This window comes from Theropithecus gelada, chromosome 1 (assembly GCF_003255815.1).
Source record: "Theropithecus gelada isolate Dixy chromosome 1, Tgel_1.0, whole genome shotgun sequence".
Classification (NCBI taxonomy): domain Eukaryota; kingdom Metazoa; phylum Chordata; class Mammalia; order Primates; family Cercopithecidae; genus Theropithecus; species Theropithecus gelada.
In genome coordinates this window covers 196,088,598-196,108,332 of record NC_037668.1, presented here as the reverse complement: position 1 = coordinate 196,108,332, position 19,735 = coordinate 196,088,598, and the positions used below count along the sequence as shown (strand labels likewise).

Below are 19,735 nucleotides of genomic sequence, written 5' to 3'. Positions count from 1 at the left end.
ATATCATTATAATGAAAATATGCCTAACTATCAAAAAACTCAAGGCCTTCTTTTTGTTATTCACTCTCATGTGTCATACCAAAGGCTGGAGACCTTCAGTTTGCCTTTAACCCTGAGCAGCAGGACAAAGCCACTTCTAGCTTGTATTCCAGAAATACATTTCTTAAAACAAGTGCTCTAAGGAAAAAAGCATTTGCAATGTAATTATTTTATTTGTTTAGTAGATTTTTACAGCACTTATTTCATGTGTTCAACACCTTTGAGCATATGTCCATCTGCCGTAAGGCAAAAGTTTAAAGGGATTTCCTGCAGTGATGCTTTTGCTTTCTCAGTGTGTGATTAGAAGTCCTGTGATCGACCTTAACTGAAGAAGGATTTAATAGGAATAAATTATGGAAAAGAAACAAAATGAATCAGAATTTAGCTTTTGAGAAATCAACAAACAATTCACTTTTTAAATTATCAATAAGAAAACCCTCTGTTTATCAGTGGTGCCTCATTGGCTAATAATTACTCCTTGAAAATATCTACCCATATCATTGAATCTAAGTGCCATTTGCTAAAATATCCTATAGTTTTAGCTTTTCTCCGTGCAGATTAATAGCAGAAGCTGTACTTCATCCAGACAAAAATATTTAACATCAAAAGCAAAACTTATGAAATAAGGAAGCTAAACACCAAGGCTCCATTTAAGGTATACAAATAGTATTGATCATTAGTGATAATCATCTTCTGCTCATGTGCTATGCTAGAGCAAAGAATAACTGACTCCCATACACAAGGAAAAAGATCTTCAATTTGCTCTGTTGTTATAAAAGTGCTTCTAAGTCTCTCATATTCATATTGACTTCTATTCTTTACTGTTAATATCACTTCACAAAAAGACTAAAAGTACATTTTGGTTTATTAACAGTAATAGACAATTAGTTATAAAATTTGCCTGTGGTTAAATTTATACTCAACTTATTCTCAAACAGATTTGAGGCTGCTTGCAGTAACACTGATATAATGAGTAGTAAATACAGACGAAGAGGAAGTCAATATGCTAACCCTAAGTTTGCTCAGTTTCTGAAGATACCTTTATGGCAAAAAGCCAGGTCAGTAAACAGATCCAGCAAAAGTGCCAGCACCCTTCATTGGGAAAACTTCCTCTCCTGAACCTTTAAATCAGCACAGTGCTTTTTTATTGGACACCTATGATGCTGTAGAGCTTCAAATTTTAAGCAGCCAGTTTTAAAAAGAAAATAAAGTACTACAATACCTAGCTCTTGTGTAAAGAAGAAGAAATTACGGATGTTTCTCAGGAAAAACTTGTTATCCAAGCATTAATTTTTAAAGTAATTTCTCAGGTGGTATTTTTATTAGGGGTAGTGAGTGATGTAAGTGACAATAGCATTTTTACAGCATGGTCCAGACAGGTTCCTAATGGTTGTTTCCTACAATGACCTTAAATTTTTTTAAAGCATAACTATAAATCTCAGTAAAGATGATTCTGCATTGTCACATTTTCTTGACAATAGTTTGACAAACTACACTTCAAAAACCACATGCTTTTAAAAATTGGAATTTTTCAACAGCCCTTCATGCTAACAACTCTCAATAAATTCGATATTGATGGAACATATCTAAAAATAATAAGAGCTATTTATGACAAACCCACAGCCAATATCATGCTGAATGGGCAAAAACTGGAAGCATTCCCACTGAAAACTGGCACAAGAAAGCTGATAAGCAACTTCAGCCAAGTCTCATGATACAAAATCAATGCACAAAATTCACAAGCATTCTTACACACCAATAACAGACAAACAGAGAGCCAAATCATGAATGAACTCCCATTCACAATTGCTTCAAAGAGAATAAAATACCTAGGAATCCAACTTACAAGGGAGGTAAAGGACCTCTTCAAGGAGAACTACAAACCACTGCTCAATCAAACAAAAGAAGACACAAACAAATGGAAGAACATTGTATGCTTATATATAGGAAGAATCAGTATCGTGAAAATGGCCATACTGCCCAAGGTAATATAGATTCAATGCCATCTCCATTAAGCTACCAATGACTTTCTTCACAGAATTGGAAAAAAAACTACTTTAAAGTTCATATGGAACCAAAAAACAGCCTGCATTGCAAAGACAATCCTAAGCCAAAAGAACAATGCTGGAGGCATCACGCTACCTGACTTCAAACTATACTACAAGGCTGCAGTAACCAAAACAGCATGGTACTGGTACCAAAACAGAGATATACACCAATGGAACAGAACAGAGCCTCAGAAATAATACCACACATCTACAACCATCTGATCTTTGACAAACCTGAGAAAAACAAGAAATGGGGGAAGGATTCCCTATTTAATAAATGGTGCTGGGAAAATTGGCTAGCCATAAGTAGAAAGCTGAAACTGGATCCCTTCCTTACACCTTATACAAAAATTAATTCAAGATGGATTAGAGACTTAAATGTTAGACCTAAAACCATAAAAACCCTAGAAGAAAACCTAGGCAATACCATTCAGGACATAGGCATGGGCAAGGACTTCATGACTAAACCACCAAAAGCAATGGCAGCAAAAGCCAAAATTGACAAATGGGATCTAATTAAACTAAAGAGCTTCTGCACAGCAAAAGAAACTACCATCAGAGTGAACAGGCAACCTACAGAATGGGAGAAAATTTTTGCAATCTACTCATCTGACAAAGGGCTAACATCCAGAACCTACAAAGAACTCAAACAAATTTACAAGAAAAAAAAACAAACAACCCCATCAGAAAGTGGGCAAAGGATATGAACAGACACTTCTCAAAAGAAGACATTTGTGCAGCCAACAGACACATGAAAAAATGCTCATCATCACTGGCCATCAGAGAAATGCAAATCAAAACCACAATGAGATACAATCTCAAGCCAGTTAGAATGGCGATCATTAAAAAGTCAGGAAACAACAGGTGCTGGAGAGGATGTGGAGAAATAGGAACACTTTTACACTGTTGGTGGGACTGTAAACTAGTTCAACCATTGTGGAAGATAGTGTGGCAATTCCTCAAGGATCTAAAACTAGACATACCATTTGACCCAGCCATCCCATTACTGGGTATATACCCAAATCATGCTGCTATAAAGACACATGCACACGTATGTTTATTGCGGCACTATTCACAATAGCAAAGACTTGGAACCAACCCAAATGTCCATCAATGACAGACTGGATTAAGAAAATGTGGCACATATACACCATGGCAGTATTTACTCATCCATAAAAAAGGATGAGTTCATGTGTTTTGTAGGGACATGGATGCAGCTGGAAACCATCATTCTCAGCAAACTATCGCAAGTACAGAAAACCAAACACCGCGTGTTCTCACTCACAGGGGGGAATTGAACAATGAGAACACTTGGACACAGGAAGGGGAACATCACACACTGGAGCCTGTTGTGGGATGGGGGTAGCGGGGAGGGATAGCATTGGGAGATATACCTAATGTAAATGACGAGTTAATGGGTGCAGCACACTAGCATGGCACATGTATACAAATGTAACAAAACTGCACATTGTGCACATGTACCCTAGAACTTAAAGTATAATTAAAAAAAGAAAAAAGAAAAAAAGAAAAAGTGGGACTCAAAATGAGGACCTGCTTCCCATTGGGATCAGTTGTACAAAGTTTAGGTCTTAAGTATGTAGTAATCCCATTATCTCACTCTGTTTATTTTTATTGTAATAGTCTTAATATTTGCATTGTACCAATGGTTTATTGTTTTCATGTGTATTAAACTATTTGATCTTCATAGCAAAAAAAAATTGGAAATTTTTTAAAATTTGAATTCTTCCAAATATTTTATCTTCACCTTTGCCTATTGAATGCCTCATGCCTTGTAGTGACAGTGGTGGCTACATATTTTTCTACTGTGGCCTTGGCACATTTCTTAAGCTAATTACAAAACTTAGATATGCAAGAGTACCTTCAGCATTGCAAATAATGAGCACATATTGTCTTCCGGATCCAGATGCTAAGAGAGACTATCTCCCAAGATTACAGATTCCCACAATTGAGAGGTTCGTGTTAGCAACCACAATACTCTCAAAAATGTAAATCAGATTGTATCCCTCCATGACTTTCCCATGCTGTTAGAATAAAATACAAACTCCTTTCCTTACTTCCAAGGTCCTACATAATCAGGCCCCTTCTCACCCTGTGATCTCACCTCCTACCACTTTCCTGTTCATTCATTATGCACTAATCATCCTAGCCACGTGTCTTCCTCAAGTATAACAAGGTCTTTCCCATGTTTGATATTTCCTCCTGCCTGGAATGATCTTCTGCAGATATTTTCATTGCTGGCTGCTTCCTATCATTCAGATGAGAGTGGATATTTTTATCTTGTTCCTGATCTTAGCGGGAACAAAATGCCCAGTTTCTCATCATTCACTATGATTTTAGGTGTAGCGTTTTTGTAGATGCTCTTTAGAAAATTTGAGGAAATTCCCCTTTATTCCTCATTTGCTGAGAGATTTTGTCATGAATGAGTGTTGGGTTTTGTCAAATGCTTTTTCTACATCTATTAAAATGATCACATTATGTTTTCTTCTTTAGCCTGTTGATGTCATTGATTACATTTATTGATTTTTAAATGTTGAACTACTTTGCCTACCTGGAATAAATCTCATTTCGTAGTGGCATATAATCCTTTTTATACATTGGTGGATTTGATTCACTAATTTTGTTGAGGATTTTTGCATCAATGTTCATGAAAGATCTGAGTCTATAGTTTTTCTTTCTTATAATGTCTGTTTTTGGCATTAGGATAATGATGTCCTTATAGAATGAGTCAGGAAGTGTTCCCTTTGCTTCTATTTTCTAGAAGAGATTGTGGAGAATTGGTACCATTTCTTGCTTAAATATTTGGTACATTTCACCAGTGAAACAATCTGGGCTTAGTGATTTCTTTCTTGGAAGGTTATTAATTAGTTTAATTAATTATTAATTAAATTTCTTTAACAGATATAGGTCTATTCAGATTTTTTTTCAAGGCGGCAGTGCATTTTATCTAAGTTATCAAATCTATGTGCATAGAGCTGTTCATATTACTTCTTTATTATCTTAAAACATTTGTGGGATCAACAGTGATGATTCTTCTTTCATTTCTGATACTGGTAATTTGTGTTTTCTTTCTTTTGTCATTGGTTGGTTTGGCTTGAAGTTTATTGATTTTATTGATCTTTTCAAAGAACCAGCTGTTTAGTGTCATTGATTTCCTCTATTATTTTCCTGTTATCAATTTCATTGATTTCTCCTCTAATTTTTATGTTTCTTTTCTTCTGCTTACTTTAGGTTTAAATTGCCATTCTTCATTTAGTTTCCTAAAATGACAGCTTAAATTACTGGCTTTGAGTATTTCTTCTTTGCTAATAAAGTCATCCCTCCATACCTGTGGGTTGTACATCTGCAGATTCAGCCAAATACAGATCGAAAATGTTTGAAAAAGTAAAAGCAATAAAAATAATACAAATTAAAAACCAATACTCTACAACAACTATTTACACAGCATTTACAGTGTATTAGACATTATAAGTAATCTAGAGATGATTTAAAGTATACAGAAGAATGTATGTAGGTTATATGCAAATATGACACCATTTTATATAAGGAACTTGAACATCTGCAGATTTTGGTCTCTGCAGGAGGTCCTGGAACCAATCCCCATGGATACTGAGAAATGACCATATGTAATTAATGTTATAAATTTCCCTCTAAATATTGCTTTTGTTGCATCCCACAAATTTTGATAAGTTGCATTTTCATTTATTTTGAATATTTTCTAATCTATCTTGAGACTTTTTCTTTGATACAGATTATTTAGAAGTATATTGCTTAATCTCCAAATATTTGGAGACTTTCCAGGAATCTTTCTGTTACTTATTTCTAGTTTAATTCCTGTATAGTCTGTGAATATAACTTGTGTAATCTCTATACTCTTAAAAGTTGTTTTTCATCTTTTTTTGTTTGCTTGTTTGTTTTTGAGACAGAGTCTTGCTCTGTCACCCAGGCTGGAGTGCAGTGATGCAATCTTGGCTCACTGCAACCTCCACCTCCCAGATTCAGGCAATTCTCCTTTCTTAGCCTCCCGAGTAGCTGGGATTACAGGTACCCGCCATCACACCCAGATAATTTCTGAATTTTTAGTAGAGACGAGGTTTCACCATGATGGCCAGATTCATCTCAAACTCCTGACCTCAGGTGATCCACCCGCCTCGACCTCCCAAAGTGCTGGGATTACAATGTAGGAATGAGCCACTGTGCCTGGCCTGTAAAGTAGTATTTTGCAGCTCAAATGTAATCTATTTTGATACATATCCATTAAAGCTTGAAAAGAATGTGTATTCTGCCATTGTTGAAGTATTCTATAAATTTCAATTACATCAAGTTCATCTAGATCAAATTTATAGTACTATTCAGGTCAACTATATCCTTACTGACTTTCTGCCTGTTTGACCTATGAATTACTTACTGAAAGGTGTTGAAGTTTGCAACTATTACAGTAGACTTGCCTATTTGTCTCATGTAATTTAACCCTTTGTTGTTAGATGCATGCTAAGGATTCTTATATCTTCTTGGAGAATTGACTTCCTTATTACGTAATGCCTCTCTTTATCTTGATCATTTTCCTTGTTCTGAATTTTGTATTGTCTGAAATCAATATAGCTACTTCATCTTTCTTTTAATAAGTGTTAGCATGGTATATCTTTTTCCATCCCTTTAATCTATATATGTCTTCATATTTAAAGTGGGGTTTTGTAAATGACATACAGTTGGGTTTTGGTTTTTTTCATTTACTCTGATAATCTCTGTCCTTTAGTTGATGTTTTTAGATCATTTACATTTAAGGTGACTATTGATGCAGTTAGATTAATATCTACTGTGTTTGCAACTGTTTTGTATTTATTGCATACATTGTTACTTTTTTCATATCTTTTTCTGCGTTGTCTTGTTTTTGAACATTTTATACTATGCATTTTATCTCCTCTCTTAGAGATAGCAGTTACACCTCTTTTTGAAAAAAGTTACTTGCTCTAGAGTTTGCAATATACATATTTAACAAACTTAAAACTAACTTCAAATAACAGTTTGTTTCACATGTAGTGCAAGGTACCTAAGAACAGAGTTTTCCCAATTCTTTCTTTCTGACCCTTATGACATCATTGTCATTCCCTCCACTTATCCATATGCTAGATATTGTTTCTATTATTACTTTAAACAGTTTAAAGTTTAGTGTTTAGATAAGAATAAGAAAAATAAAAGATTTTATCTTCATTTATTCCTTCTTTAACATTCCTTTTTTAAATATAAAACTAAGTTTCTGACCTATGTCATTTTCCTTCTCTCTGAAGAACTTCTTTTAATATTTCTTATAGGGTGGATCTGCTTGCAATGAATTCCTTCAGTTTTTGTTTTTCTGAGAAAGTAATTTTTCTTCACTTGTGAGGGATAATTTCACTGGATGTAGAATTATAGGTTACAGGGTTTTGTGGGGGTTTTTTTACAATACTTTAAATATCTCACTCTATTGTATTCTTTTTTGTATGGTTTCTGACAATAAATCTGCTGCAATTCTTGTCCTTAATCTCCCATCTGGCTGCTTTCAATATATTTTTGCCTTTGGTTTTTTGAAATTTGAATATGATATGCCCTGGTGTAGATTTTTCGTAACTATCCTGTTTGGTGTTCTCTGAGCTTTCTGGATCTGTGGTTTGCTGTCTATAATTAATTCTGAAACGTTATTGTGCCATTATAGTTCAAATATTTCTTCTGTCCCATTCACTCCTTCTTCTCTTTTGGTATTTCAACAATGTGTATATTACACCTTTTGAAATTGTCCCACAGTTCTTGGGTGTTCTCTTCTTTTTTAAAATTCACTTATCTTTTATTTCAGTTAGGGAGTTTTCTGCTTACCTATCTTCTAGCTTAGTGGATTTTTTCTTCTGTTATGCCATGTGTACTGATGATCCCATCAAAGGCATTCTTCACTTTTAATATAGTGTTTTTGATTTTTAGCATTTCCCTTTCTTTCTTAGAGTTTCCATTTCTCTGATTGCATTACCCTTCTGTTCATGCATGTTGTCTATTTTTTTCCATTAGAACCCTTAAATATTAACCATAATTTCCTGGTTTGATAATTCCAATGTCTGTGTCATATCTGAGTCTGATTCTTATGCTTGCTTTATCTCTTCAGACTTTCTGCTTGCCTTTTAGAATATCTTGTAAATTTTTGTTGAAAGCTAGACATGATCAGATAATAGGAACTGAGGTAAATAGGCCTTAAGTGTGAGGTTTTGTTTTAATATGGCTAGGAGGTGGGTTGTATTTGATGTTTGCTGAATTTGCACATGCCATAAGTTTCCAATTTCTCTAGTGTCCCTGTTTTCCTTCCTATAGTATTTGGACTTCCTTGTATTCGTCAGGGTTCTCTAGAGGGACAGGACTAATAGGATAAATGTATATATGAAAGTTAGTTTATTAAAGAGTATTGGCTCACACAATCACAAGGTGAAGTCCCACAATAGGCCATCTGCAAACTGAGGAGCAAGGAAGCCAGTTCGAGTCCCCAAACCTCAAAAGTAGGGAAGCCAACAGCAGTCTTCAGTCTGTGGCCGAAGGCCCAAGAGCCCCTGGCAAACCACTGGTGTAGGTCCAAGAGTCCAAAAGCTGAAGAACTTGGAGTCTGATGTTCGAGGGCAGGAAGCATCCAGCATGGGAGAAAGATGGAGGCCAGAAGACTCATCCAGTCTGGTCTTTCCACGTTCTTCTGCCTGCTTTTATTCTAGCTGCAACGGCAGCTGATTAGATTGTGCCCACCCAGATTGAGCGTGGGTCTGCCTCTCCAAGTCCACTGATTCCAATATTAATCTCCTTTGGCTGCACCCTCACAGACACACCCAGGATCAATACTTTACATCCTTCGATCCAATCAAGTTGACACTCAATATTGACCATCACACTTCCTAAGGACTCCTCTTCAAGAGAGTCTGTGTTTTTCAGCTCCTTCAGCTATAATTCACTGTTATAATAGAGCCTGATTGTTATGGGAGTGAAGTATGAAGGAAGAGAATCATTCATTCTAGAGTCTTACGATTAAATTTCAGTTTTTTAGTTGGCCTGTGTCCCTGGGCTGTGACTTTTACAAGTGTTTTTTAGGTTGTCCCTCCATCCCAGTAGGTGAAACAAAAAGGCTCGAGAGAGAGCTAGAGTTGAAGAAACTGTCCTTCCCCTACATAGGATAAGGCCGTGGTAATGTATTTTTCCCTGGAGAGTAGGCCTTTGTCATGAGAATGTTCTAGGCCTATTTTTATAATGGTTACTTTCCCCCTCTATCTGCAGAACTTTTTCATGTCTCCCAACTGAAACTATGCACACTAAACACAAATTTCCCATTTTCCCTTCCCTTCAGCCCCTGGCAACCACAATCCTGCCTTCTAACAATGTAGTCTTTTACATTTGCCATAATGTTTTTGAGGTTCCTCCATGTTATGGTATGTATCAGTATTTCATTCCTTTTTATCACAGAATAGAATTCATTGTATGGATATAAGACAGTTTATTTATCTACTCAGTAGTTGATAGACATTTGGGTTGTTTCTACCTTTGACTATTATAAATATTATTGCTATAAAAATATGCATACAAGTCTTTGTGTCAACCTATGTGCTTATTTATATTGGTTAGATTTCTATGCACAGAATTGTTGGTTTGTGCATAATTTTTAAGAAGCTAACAATCTGTTTTCAAAAGTAGCTGTACCGTGTTATGTTCCCACCAGCAATGTATGAGAATTCCAGCTTCTCTATAGTTCTGCTAATACTTGGTATTTTCTGCTTTTTTTGTTATAACCATTCTAGTGAATGTATACTGTTATCTCATTGGCATTAATTTGCATTTCCTGAATGACAAATAACTGTTAAGAACTTTTCATTTTCAGATTGAATATCTCTTATCCAAAATGCTAGGGACCCAAAGTATTTTGAATTTTCTATTTTTCTCAGGTTTTTAAATGTTTGCAGAATACATACCACATAAATATTCCTAATCCAAAAATCTGAAATCCAAAATGCTCCAATGAGCATTTCCTTTTCATACAATTATTGCTGGGCAGAATGGGTGGGAGAACATTGCAGATGTGGAAGTCCAATTCTCTTACCACCTGCTTGGAGTTTTTTTCCAAAGAAGGTTTTTTTTCTTTATGGCCCTAGGATCTGTCTCATCCTCATATTTGAGTTCTGGACTGTTGCTGGGGAAAATCACAGCTCTGCAAATTTTTGGTTTTCTGTGGGGAGAGTGAAACCAGCTTGCTTCTGTACTGCCACTTTAAACCCAGATGTTTGCCAAAAAAAAATTATTTTTAATGGTAATAATTACATAAAATTTGCTTTTAGGACCATTGTAAGCCACAAAGATAACTACAGTAGCACAATTTGTAAATGGGGTTGATAGGGAGTGGCACAAAAATAGAAATCCTAAAGGCTGAACATGTAAAATCACAACTACTTTTATGCCTGTATTTATCTGGTCTAACATGGCAGTAAACCAAATATGTTTTGATAAAGTAACAGCAAAGTGTTATAATGATTGCCACACCCCTTTTTCTTTGTTTTGAGGAAGCAGGAAAATGAAGAGCAGAACAAATCAGTTCTGTTTCAGACTCTACCCCTCTCCCTGGTTCCAGGCTAAACAATACCCAGGTAACAGGTATAAATACATGATGTCACAAAGAATTACACAATACTCAAGCTGATGCAATTTAAAAAAAAAAATGACATGAAAATTGTAGAGAAATTTTGTCAAGATAATGTGCCAATAGGGTTGAAAGACAGAGGAGTCAAAGATGACTTATAGCTTTTAGCTTGTGCAAATGAAAGAACGGCAGTTTACTGAGATCCAAGAGAACCAGGGTGTGTGACCAGAACTCGATAAGTTGTTTTGTGACTATGTTATGATTAATTAAGCAGTCAAGTAAACACGGAAATAGGTGGTTGAATATGTAAGTTTGGAATTCAGATAATAAAGGACTAGATATATGTAAATTTGAAAGTGATCAGTGTAGACATGGTTCATAAAGCCATGGGGCAGGGTGAAGACAGAGAGGAAATGTAGTTAAGGAAAAAAAGAGAGAGAGATTGGAGAATTTAGCTACAGGATTACACCTTAGGTTACACCTAAGTTTAACTGTCAGGAAGAAGAGGAAGAAACAGCAAAGGAGATCCAGGAGTAACCAGTGAGGTAAAGAAAAAGAACCAGAAAGAAGCATGTTCCAGAAGCCACGGGAAGAACATGTTTCAATAAAAAATGCTCAGCTATATCAAACCTGCTGTTGACAGGTGAAATACAAACAGGATTAGGCATCACTGTTTTGACAGTAGTTTAAGTGGAATGATGGGAATTCTAAACTGAATGGGAGAAGAGAAAGTAGACATAGCAGTACTGACATTTCTTTTCAAGGAGTTTTACTCCAAAGGGAAAAGAAGAAATGGGGCAGGAGGTAAAATGGCACAGGAATTCAAGCAGAGGAGCATTTATCATGGAACTAGTGAAGTTTAAGTTTCAGGGCTTCTCATCTATGCAGGCCACTTCTATGTATTTATGTATATGTGAAAATAAGGTTTTTTTAAACAATTTCCAAAAGTAAAACATTTTAACTAAAATAAGCCATTTTCTCCTTCCATTCTAACTTCTTTCCATCAAACATTCCCCCTTCGGTTGGCTACAGACACTTCTGGATTCTGACTAAATGAGAGTTAAATTAGTAATATATTTAATTTGCATTTATGTTTTGTTTTAATTTTGAACATTATTTTCAAGTAAAACAAAAATAATATTAAGTTGAATTAAAAATTATTTTCCTTTTTCTCTTAAATCCTGAAGAACTGGAATGACAAAATAAAATGACCCATTCAAGTCTAAAACACTATGAAAAGTACCAAGAATTATACATTTCTAGTCATTAATTTATGAACTAATGTAGTTATTTTTGGCTGTAGTCTACTTGTTTTTTTCATTCTTTGAAGAAATATATAATCAATGTGAAGCAAAATAGACTTGAGAAAGAAGTGAAATGACAAAAAAAATGCTATGACATAGGAAGATGAGTCAGCAAAATATGCACTCTTTTATAGTAGATACCTACTATATCCAAGAACAAAACCTGTTACACAGGGTAAAACAGAATTCAAAAAGACATTGTATTTCCACTGGAATTCTTTAGATTTTTCTGAAATGTCAAGACAGCCATAATTTGGTTAATATTAATCTGAAACATCAGCAAGTCATCATGTCTGAAAAATATAGTATTGTATGGACACTACAATGTAACCATATTTTGATGCACACTAAATAGGAATGTATGTGAAACTTCTCTTTATTTCCCAAGACCCCCTCAATGATTTTTTACAAGCTGCTCGATTTTCATACAACCCTTTCCTGGTCCAATATACAAATACATGGTCATTCAGCCTCTCCTAGAAGAATGCGAATGACACAGAATCTGCCACTCTAATGGGGAGGCCATATTTTTTGGTTTATTCTGCTTCATAATATAGCAAGGAGCTCCCTGACTACAAAAGTGGATCAGAGCCTCTAATCTTGGAAATATTGGCCCCAAGCTCACTTTTCTTCTTGTTTTTGCTCTTAGGTCTCATCCTTCCTCAATGATTCTCCACACTTCTCACTTTTCATTCTCTACACATCTACACATAATTTTTTTTTTGGCATTAACAATAGGCATTTAAAAGAGCATAAAGTGAATGCCTCCTGCTACCAGTGGGCATCAAAGAGAAAATGTGTTCCTGGGATCACAATTGCCACAGCAGTTTCAAGACTATTAAGACACTTGCATAGCTGACAAATCCTAGTTAAACGAATTTTGAAATTACCTCTACCTTACTTGTGATGGGCTTCTTTTCAAAGGGACACCAGATTCTGCCATCTGTATGACACATGTGGATTCTCAACAGTCTTAATAAACTTGTTGCTTTTGATGTCCCCTCCTTCTTCAGGACCTAATAGATGTATTCTTGAAACAATTTTAAACGAAGAACTGACTTTTTCCCATTTTTAGAATGTACTCATTATAAAACAAGGCTATATTTGCAGCAGTCAGACAAATGCACAGCCTCCTTTTTTTAGATGTATTTTTAAACACTTCATGTTTTTAATATGAAAAAATGAAATCTGTATTTCAACACTATTGGAATATATATATAGGCAACATGGGTGGAATGGATATTCCTCACCTTATTACACTATGGAATAAAAATACTCCCACTCATTTTCCCTCTTTAAATAATGTAAAGTTCTGTATAGATAATTCAACACAAAACTATTTGCCAACTTGAAAAAGATTTTACAAAAGACATAATATCTTAATAGTGTGGTGTTTTATTCATATATTTTGCAGACCTGCTTAATTAATTGAAGCTTATATTGGGGGATTAATCAGACATAAGGAAGAAATAATAAACTTACAATGAAGGGAGGCAATTATTAAATTGCTTCTGCTCAGCAGAAAATGTTTTCTTCATGGTCTCAACCATGAATGCCTAAATTCTGGGCAGGGAAAGCAGGAGTATAATAGAAATACTAATCAAAATTCACAGGAAGTTCACACTGCTTTTTCTTTTTAAAAAATGTTATATTTGATACATACAAAAGAATATATTGGCATATAAATTTAAAAGTATAAAATAATAAAGTTTACCTATCAAATTAAAAACATTACCAATGTTCATGATCTACCTATTCCATCTCCCTGTCTTACCAAAAAAGGTAACCACTATCACAAATTTTAAGGATATTATTACGTGCCTTTAAAGAAAAAGTTTTCTCAGTGTGTTATTCTTAACCAATATGTTGTTTGGTTTACATACTTGATTTTGAGCTTTATTTTTGAAATGGTAGACTACAACATAGATAGACAGCTACTTGTTTTTTCTCAACAGTTTAATTATTCTCTAAAATTTATATATGTTACTGTATGCAATTATATTCATTTGTTTTTTGCCACTGTATAATATTCCATTATCACAACATACCAAAATTTTTCTATTCATTTTGAAAATATCTGGGTTATTTCAAGGCTTGTATGTTTTCATTTAATTTTTTTCTTTCATAATTGAGATTTTATTCAATCAGTACATAGCCATTATGGATAATTTGTAAACAAGTCCTAATGTAAGTTTTCTAAAGTATTATTCCATTCTTTTCTAAACAGTAATTCTAGTGACTTTCCAACTTAAAGCTAGAGGCAAAGTTTCCTTAAGAAAATATATCAGGCACTAGTAACTTCAAATATTGATAAACTGTTAGGTTTAAAGCCCCACTAATTAATAATTTAGTATCATAATGCTATACTTCAAAATTTCCAAACTTTAACAAAACTTTAACAATTCTGATATATGGAGAGCCAAAATTAGACAGCAGTTTTCTTTAGGAGCAATTCTATTTTTTTAAAGCAAGAACATGGAGATAGGCATTAAGTAATTTAAAATATTAAGATATATTAGTGGATAATTGTGACTCCTAATGGCCATTTTGTTAAATTCGTAAGATACAAAAACTGCCCTCCCTAGCGGCCAATACAGTTAACACCCAAGACAGTCAAATCCTCTCTTATATTGACATCTTCACATTTTAGATTGTACAGAAAAATTACAAGCACATCATTTCTTTTTTTAAAGAAAGTACATACAGCAGGTGTGCATGCACACACATGCACACTTGCATGCGCACACACACAACTTTCTTCTAAAATATGTGTTTTTAGAACTATTTTTAAAATCTTTTTTTTACAACATAGGTAATAAAAATATTTATCCAGATTATAATAAAGAAGATACAGGAACCATAAGACTTGGTAACTATATTAATCAGATTTCATTTTTTTTCTCTCCTTAATTAGAGACTAGACCCTCTTCAGTTTTAGTTCCTCTACTTTCTGCAGGAAAGTTGGCTTTAGTTTCTTAGATGGCCATTTCAGCCTATTTGCCTTTTGCTCCCCATTTTCCTTTGCAATTTTTTGGCTGAAGATTTATCCTTTCTTCCTCCCTTTATGGCTTAGTTTCAATTTTTGTAGGAAGCGGTTAGGAACCTTGCCAAAGTATTCAAGAGCTCCTCCTTAACTCTCCCTTAGCTAAAGTGATCATCATCTTGAGTTTCCTGGCAGTGGTTTGTGGTGGGGAGCACAGATGCACTGTGTGACCTTTCACAAAGCCAGGTTGCATGGTTGCTGTATCTAAGTACCTCAGATAAGCCCAATTTATATATTCTTCATGTATAGTATTTTAAAATATAAACCACAAAATAGATAATCATTATTAATAAAGCTAATGACTGTTTAGTGCTGTGGTTTCAATGGTCTCTCCAAAACTCATGTTGAAACTTAATCCTCAATGTGGCAGTATTGAGAGATGGGGCCTGCACTCATGAAAAAATATATCCATTAACAGATTAATGAGTTATCATAGGAAGGGATATGGTGGCTTTATAATAAATGAGAGATCTAAGCTAGCACATTATCATGCTTAGTCCTCTTGCCACGTGATACCTGTACTGCCTTGGAACTCTGAACTCTGAACTCTGTAGAGTCCCCACTGGAAAGAAGGCTTTCACCACATGCAGCCCCTCAACCTTGGACTTCCCAGCCTCCAGAATGGTAAGAAATAAATCCCTTTTCTTTATGAATTACCCATTTTTAGGTATTGTTATAAACAAAAGAAACTGGACTCAGACATTTAGATTTATCTAAATGCTTATCCTTTTTAATCATCCTCACTTCTTGGATGTGAGACCTTCCTATTAGGGTCTTGTTCCTTCCTCCTGAGATAATCCATTGCTGGCATGGACTTTTTCCATTTTTTAAATCTGTGAATGTTTTTTTTCCAGTTTTTAACAGATCACTCTTCTGGGTACACAATTTTAGGTAGGAAGTTATTTTCCTTCAGGAATTTCATTACTGTTGCCTTCTAGCTTCCACTGTTGCTCTTAAGAAATGGCTGTTAGCTAACTGATTCTTTTGTACATGATGTCTTTTCTCTCTGGCTGCTTTTATGATCTTCTCCTTGTCCTAAGTTAATTGTAATTTAATATTGCTTCTCCTCCATTCTATCTATTCATTCCTTCTGAGGTTATAAGATCTTCTCATTCTGTTCACCATATATCTTAACTTCTTATATTTTTTAATCTCCTGTCTCATTGCTGCATGCAGTAAGTCCTCATTTAACATCATTAACAGGTTCTTGGAAACCGCAACTTTAAGAAAAATGATGTACTGTATAATTAAACCAATTTTACTATAGGCTAATTGATATAAACAAAAGTACCTGTAGCATATAGTACATCATTTCACTTAAAGATGCAGTTTCTAAGAACCCATCCATGACATTGAGGAATTACTGTACTAGGCAGTTTCTTCAGTTTTCCTTTCTACTTCAATAGTTTTATCTTTAACTGTATTTAATCTGCTGTTTAACCTAGCCATTGAGCTTTTTAAAGTGTTTTAGTATTAAATTTAATAAATATACAAAAAAGAACATAAATATATAATTATATAGCAAATATATATGTACCATATTCCAAGTCAACAACACAAGTACCATAGAAATCTGTGTGCTCCTTCTTAAGTATACCTTTCTTCATCTTTCTAGAAATAAACATTTGCTAGACTTTTATGATAATTGTTTTATATTTTTGCCACCTATATATAAAAATTTAAACAATAGTTTGAACAAATTGTATTGATAGATTCTTTTGTGTCTTAGCTCTTTTGTGTCCTTGTGTTTTATTTAAGACTGACTAAAATTCTTGCTTGTAGTTCTGGTTTATTCATTTTCATTCCTGCATAGTCATATTTTAAGTACTCACTAGTCACAATTGTCTAGTGACTACCATATTGAAAAGTGCTGCTCTTGGCCGGGCGCGGTGGCTCAAGCCTGTAATCCCAGCACTTTGGGAGGCCGAGACGGGCGGATCACAAGGTCAGGAGATCGAGACCATCCTGGCTAATCCGGTGAAACCCCGTCTCTACTAAAAAATACAAAAAAAAAAAACTAGCCGGGTGAGGTGGCGGGCGCCTGTAGTCCCAGCTACTCGGGAGGCTGAGGCAGGAGAATGGCGTGAACCTGGGAGGCGGAGCTTGCAGTGAGCTGAGATCCGGCCACTGCACTCCAGCCTGGGCGACAGAGTAAGACTCCGTCTCAAAAAAAAAAAAAGAAAAGTGCTGCTCCAATCAAAGGTTGGGGCAAAAGTAATTGTTTTGTTTTGTGTTTTGTGGGTTTTTTTTGCCATTTAAAAGTAATGGCCAAAATCACAATTACTTTTGCACCAACCTATATATGTAAATAGGAGGTGAATTGCTGGGTCATAGGAAATGCATATATTTGACTTGAAAGGATAATGCCAAAATGTTATTCAAAGGGATTGTACCCATTTACATTCCCACCAGCAATTTATGAGATCTTATCCATGGAATTTTAACTTCAACATTTCTATTTTTTAAATGTTTACTAGTTTCTTATGAAAGATATAAATGAACAATTTGATAAAAAGGCACACAGGGGGAAATCTAGAAGGGTCCTGAGTGCAGGAGCTTCTGTCCCCATGGAGTTGGGGTAGGCATTCTACTGGCACAGAGATATGTTCACCAATTTGGAAGCTTCCCAACATTTCTATTTTTAAATTCTAAAATATCTCTTTAGGTTCTTTTTCAAGTCAGTCTTGTCATATTGTTACTCTCTTGGTACTTGCTCATTTCTGTGATTTCATCTTTTATATCTAAATTTTATACAGATTTGTTTTATACTGTAAATCTCCTATAATTCCAATATCTGAAATCATTAGACTCTTAATCTGTTTGTTGTTCTGTTGACTCTTACTTGTGGTTGCTTATTTATGTCTTTGGTGATTTTTTTAATAGTCTTCAATTTTTAATAATTAATTTCTAATAGTAAATATTTTACATATTTATTTGATCTGAGAGTAATAGTCCACCAAATGTCCTATTAACTTCTTATATTCTACTGTGGTCTCTTGGGGGTTGTAAGAGGATAAAAATCATGCGTATGGGATTGGAGTTGGCAAATGTTAAAATAATTATTCATCCTCGTTTGCATAGCAGTGAGCAAAAAATAAAATAAAAAGGGCAATAATTATTCATTATGCTTTTTTATTTCTCCAAATTTCCTACCATAAACACATAATGCTTTTAAAACTATGAAATAATAAAATAATCATGGAACCGGAATATTTGCCAAACACAAAATCAATTAGCAAAATTTTATTTGCATTATGAAATAGGATTTTAGGTCAGTTCCTAAGAGGCTAGTTATTCAAAATTAAGGTGTCCCCTTCTCTATGCTTTCCTATTCCACACTGTGGATAACTCTACCAATGCAGAGGCTTAAGAGGAAATGATATCGCGAGACGACTTTTAACATATTGCTTCTGATAGAAGCTAGGGATTTCTACCCATCTGGGAGCACCTTAGCCCCGGTCCAGAATCCCTGGCTCAATGCTGGAATCCTGTCATCATTAGACATAACCATGTCTTGTTATTAAAATGTATATACAGACATGACTTATGGGTAAGCATATTTAGGTATGGCATTTATACCTAAGGAAAGAAACCCAAAATGCAGAGAAAATAGCAGGGTAAGGAGCACAGAATAAAAAAGAAAAAACTGTAACTGGGAGTTAATTACAAGGGTTGGAGATAAAAACAGACCTTCAGGCCTATTGTTGGTTACCTGGATAATTTCCCACTATGGCTATTCTCTGGGATCATAGCCTTTACTTAGCCAAGCGTAAGACACAAGCAAGAATTTCCAGGCAGCTGTTTTCTCCAAGTGCTCGATCCTAGAGATTAGTACTGACCTAGAATTTAAGGTCCATCTTTGTCAACCCTCCCAGAACATCAGAAGTCTTCCATGGTTTTTGGCATCCTTTGGGGAATAATGGTCAAGTTACACAGTTTGAAATTAGAGGGGAAAAAAAAAAGGAAGAGGCGGGGGAAGGCAGGAGCAGACAGAACTGTATCAAACAGATGAGCAAATTTTTTGTTAATATTTCAGCGTTTGGGACAGCACTTGGGCCTGTGATTCCTCTGAAAGACTTTTCTGGAGGGTAAAGTTTTCCTTTGGAAAGGGTTGTTACCGCCTTTTATTCACTTATTTTAAAGGAAGACAATTCGATAACAAACTATTTCCGTGGGTGATTTGTAGAGGTCAGTGCCGTTTACTGAAGACGTTTAAAACGTCACAGACAGCAGCCAACGCTCTTCCCAATACCTGGTATTCACTGAGGATTTCCTTCATCCTGCGGTTTGGCGTGGGTTTTGGAGGAGGAGTTTCAGAAAACGGTCAACATCAGCACAGTTAGGCCTTTATAAACAGGCTATCCAGAGTTCGACTCCTCCTCCTGCATGGCTAGTCTTGAGAGCCTCTTCCCGGGAAACACCCAGGTGGAAACACCATCCAAGGGGAGTGAGCCGCAGAATCATCTAGGGGCGGGAGCGCCGGCGGCCCGCCAGCCGGTAACGCGCAGGCGCAGATAGGGGCGCGGAGAAGGGGTAGGTACGCCTGGCTTGCCGCAGGCCTGGCAACCTGCTTCGCCAGCCCAGAAGGAGGCACTCGTTGGCCGGGAAATTGGACTCCGGGTTTTCTGTCTCACTCCACGCGCACAAATTGGACCCC

The 19,735-nt window shown here is 35.4% G+C and overlaps 1 protein-coding gene across 2 annotated transcripts in view; it reads right to left on the bottom strand.

The window, feature by feature from the left end:
* CCDC181 (coiled-coil domain containing 181) overlaps positions 1-19,735 on the bottom strand; it is a 74,599-nt gene extending 54,864 nt beyond the window's left edge. For both annotated transcript variants that reach the window (XM_025363327.1, XM_025363345.1), the window contains exons 1-2: positions 19,331-19,735; positions 18,918-18,985 (exon numbers count right to left, since the gene is read on the bottom strand). The gene's annotated coding sequence lies outside the window, so the exon portion shown is untranslated. The remainder of the gene's footprint in view (positions 1-18,917; positions 18,986-19,330) is intronic.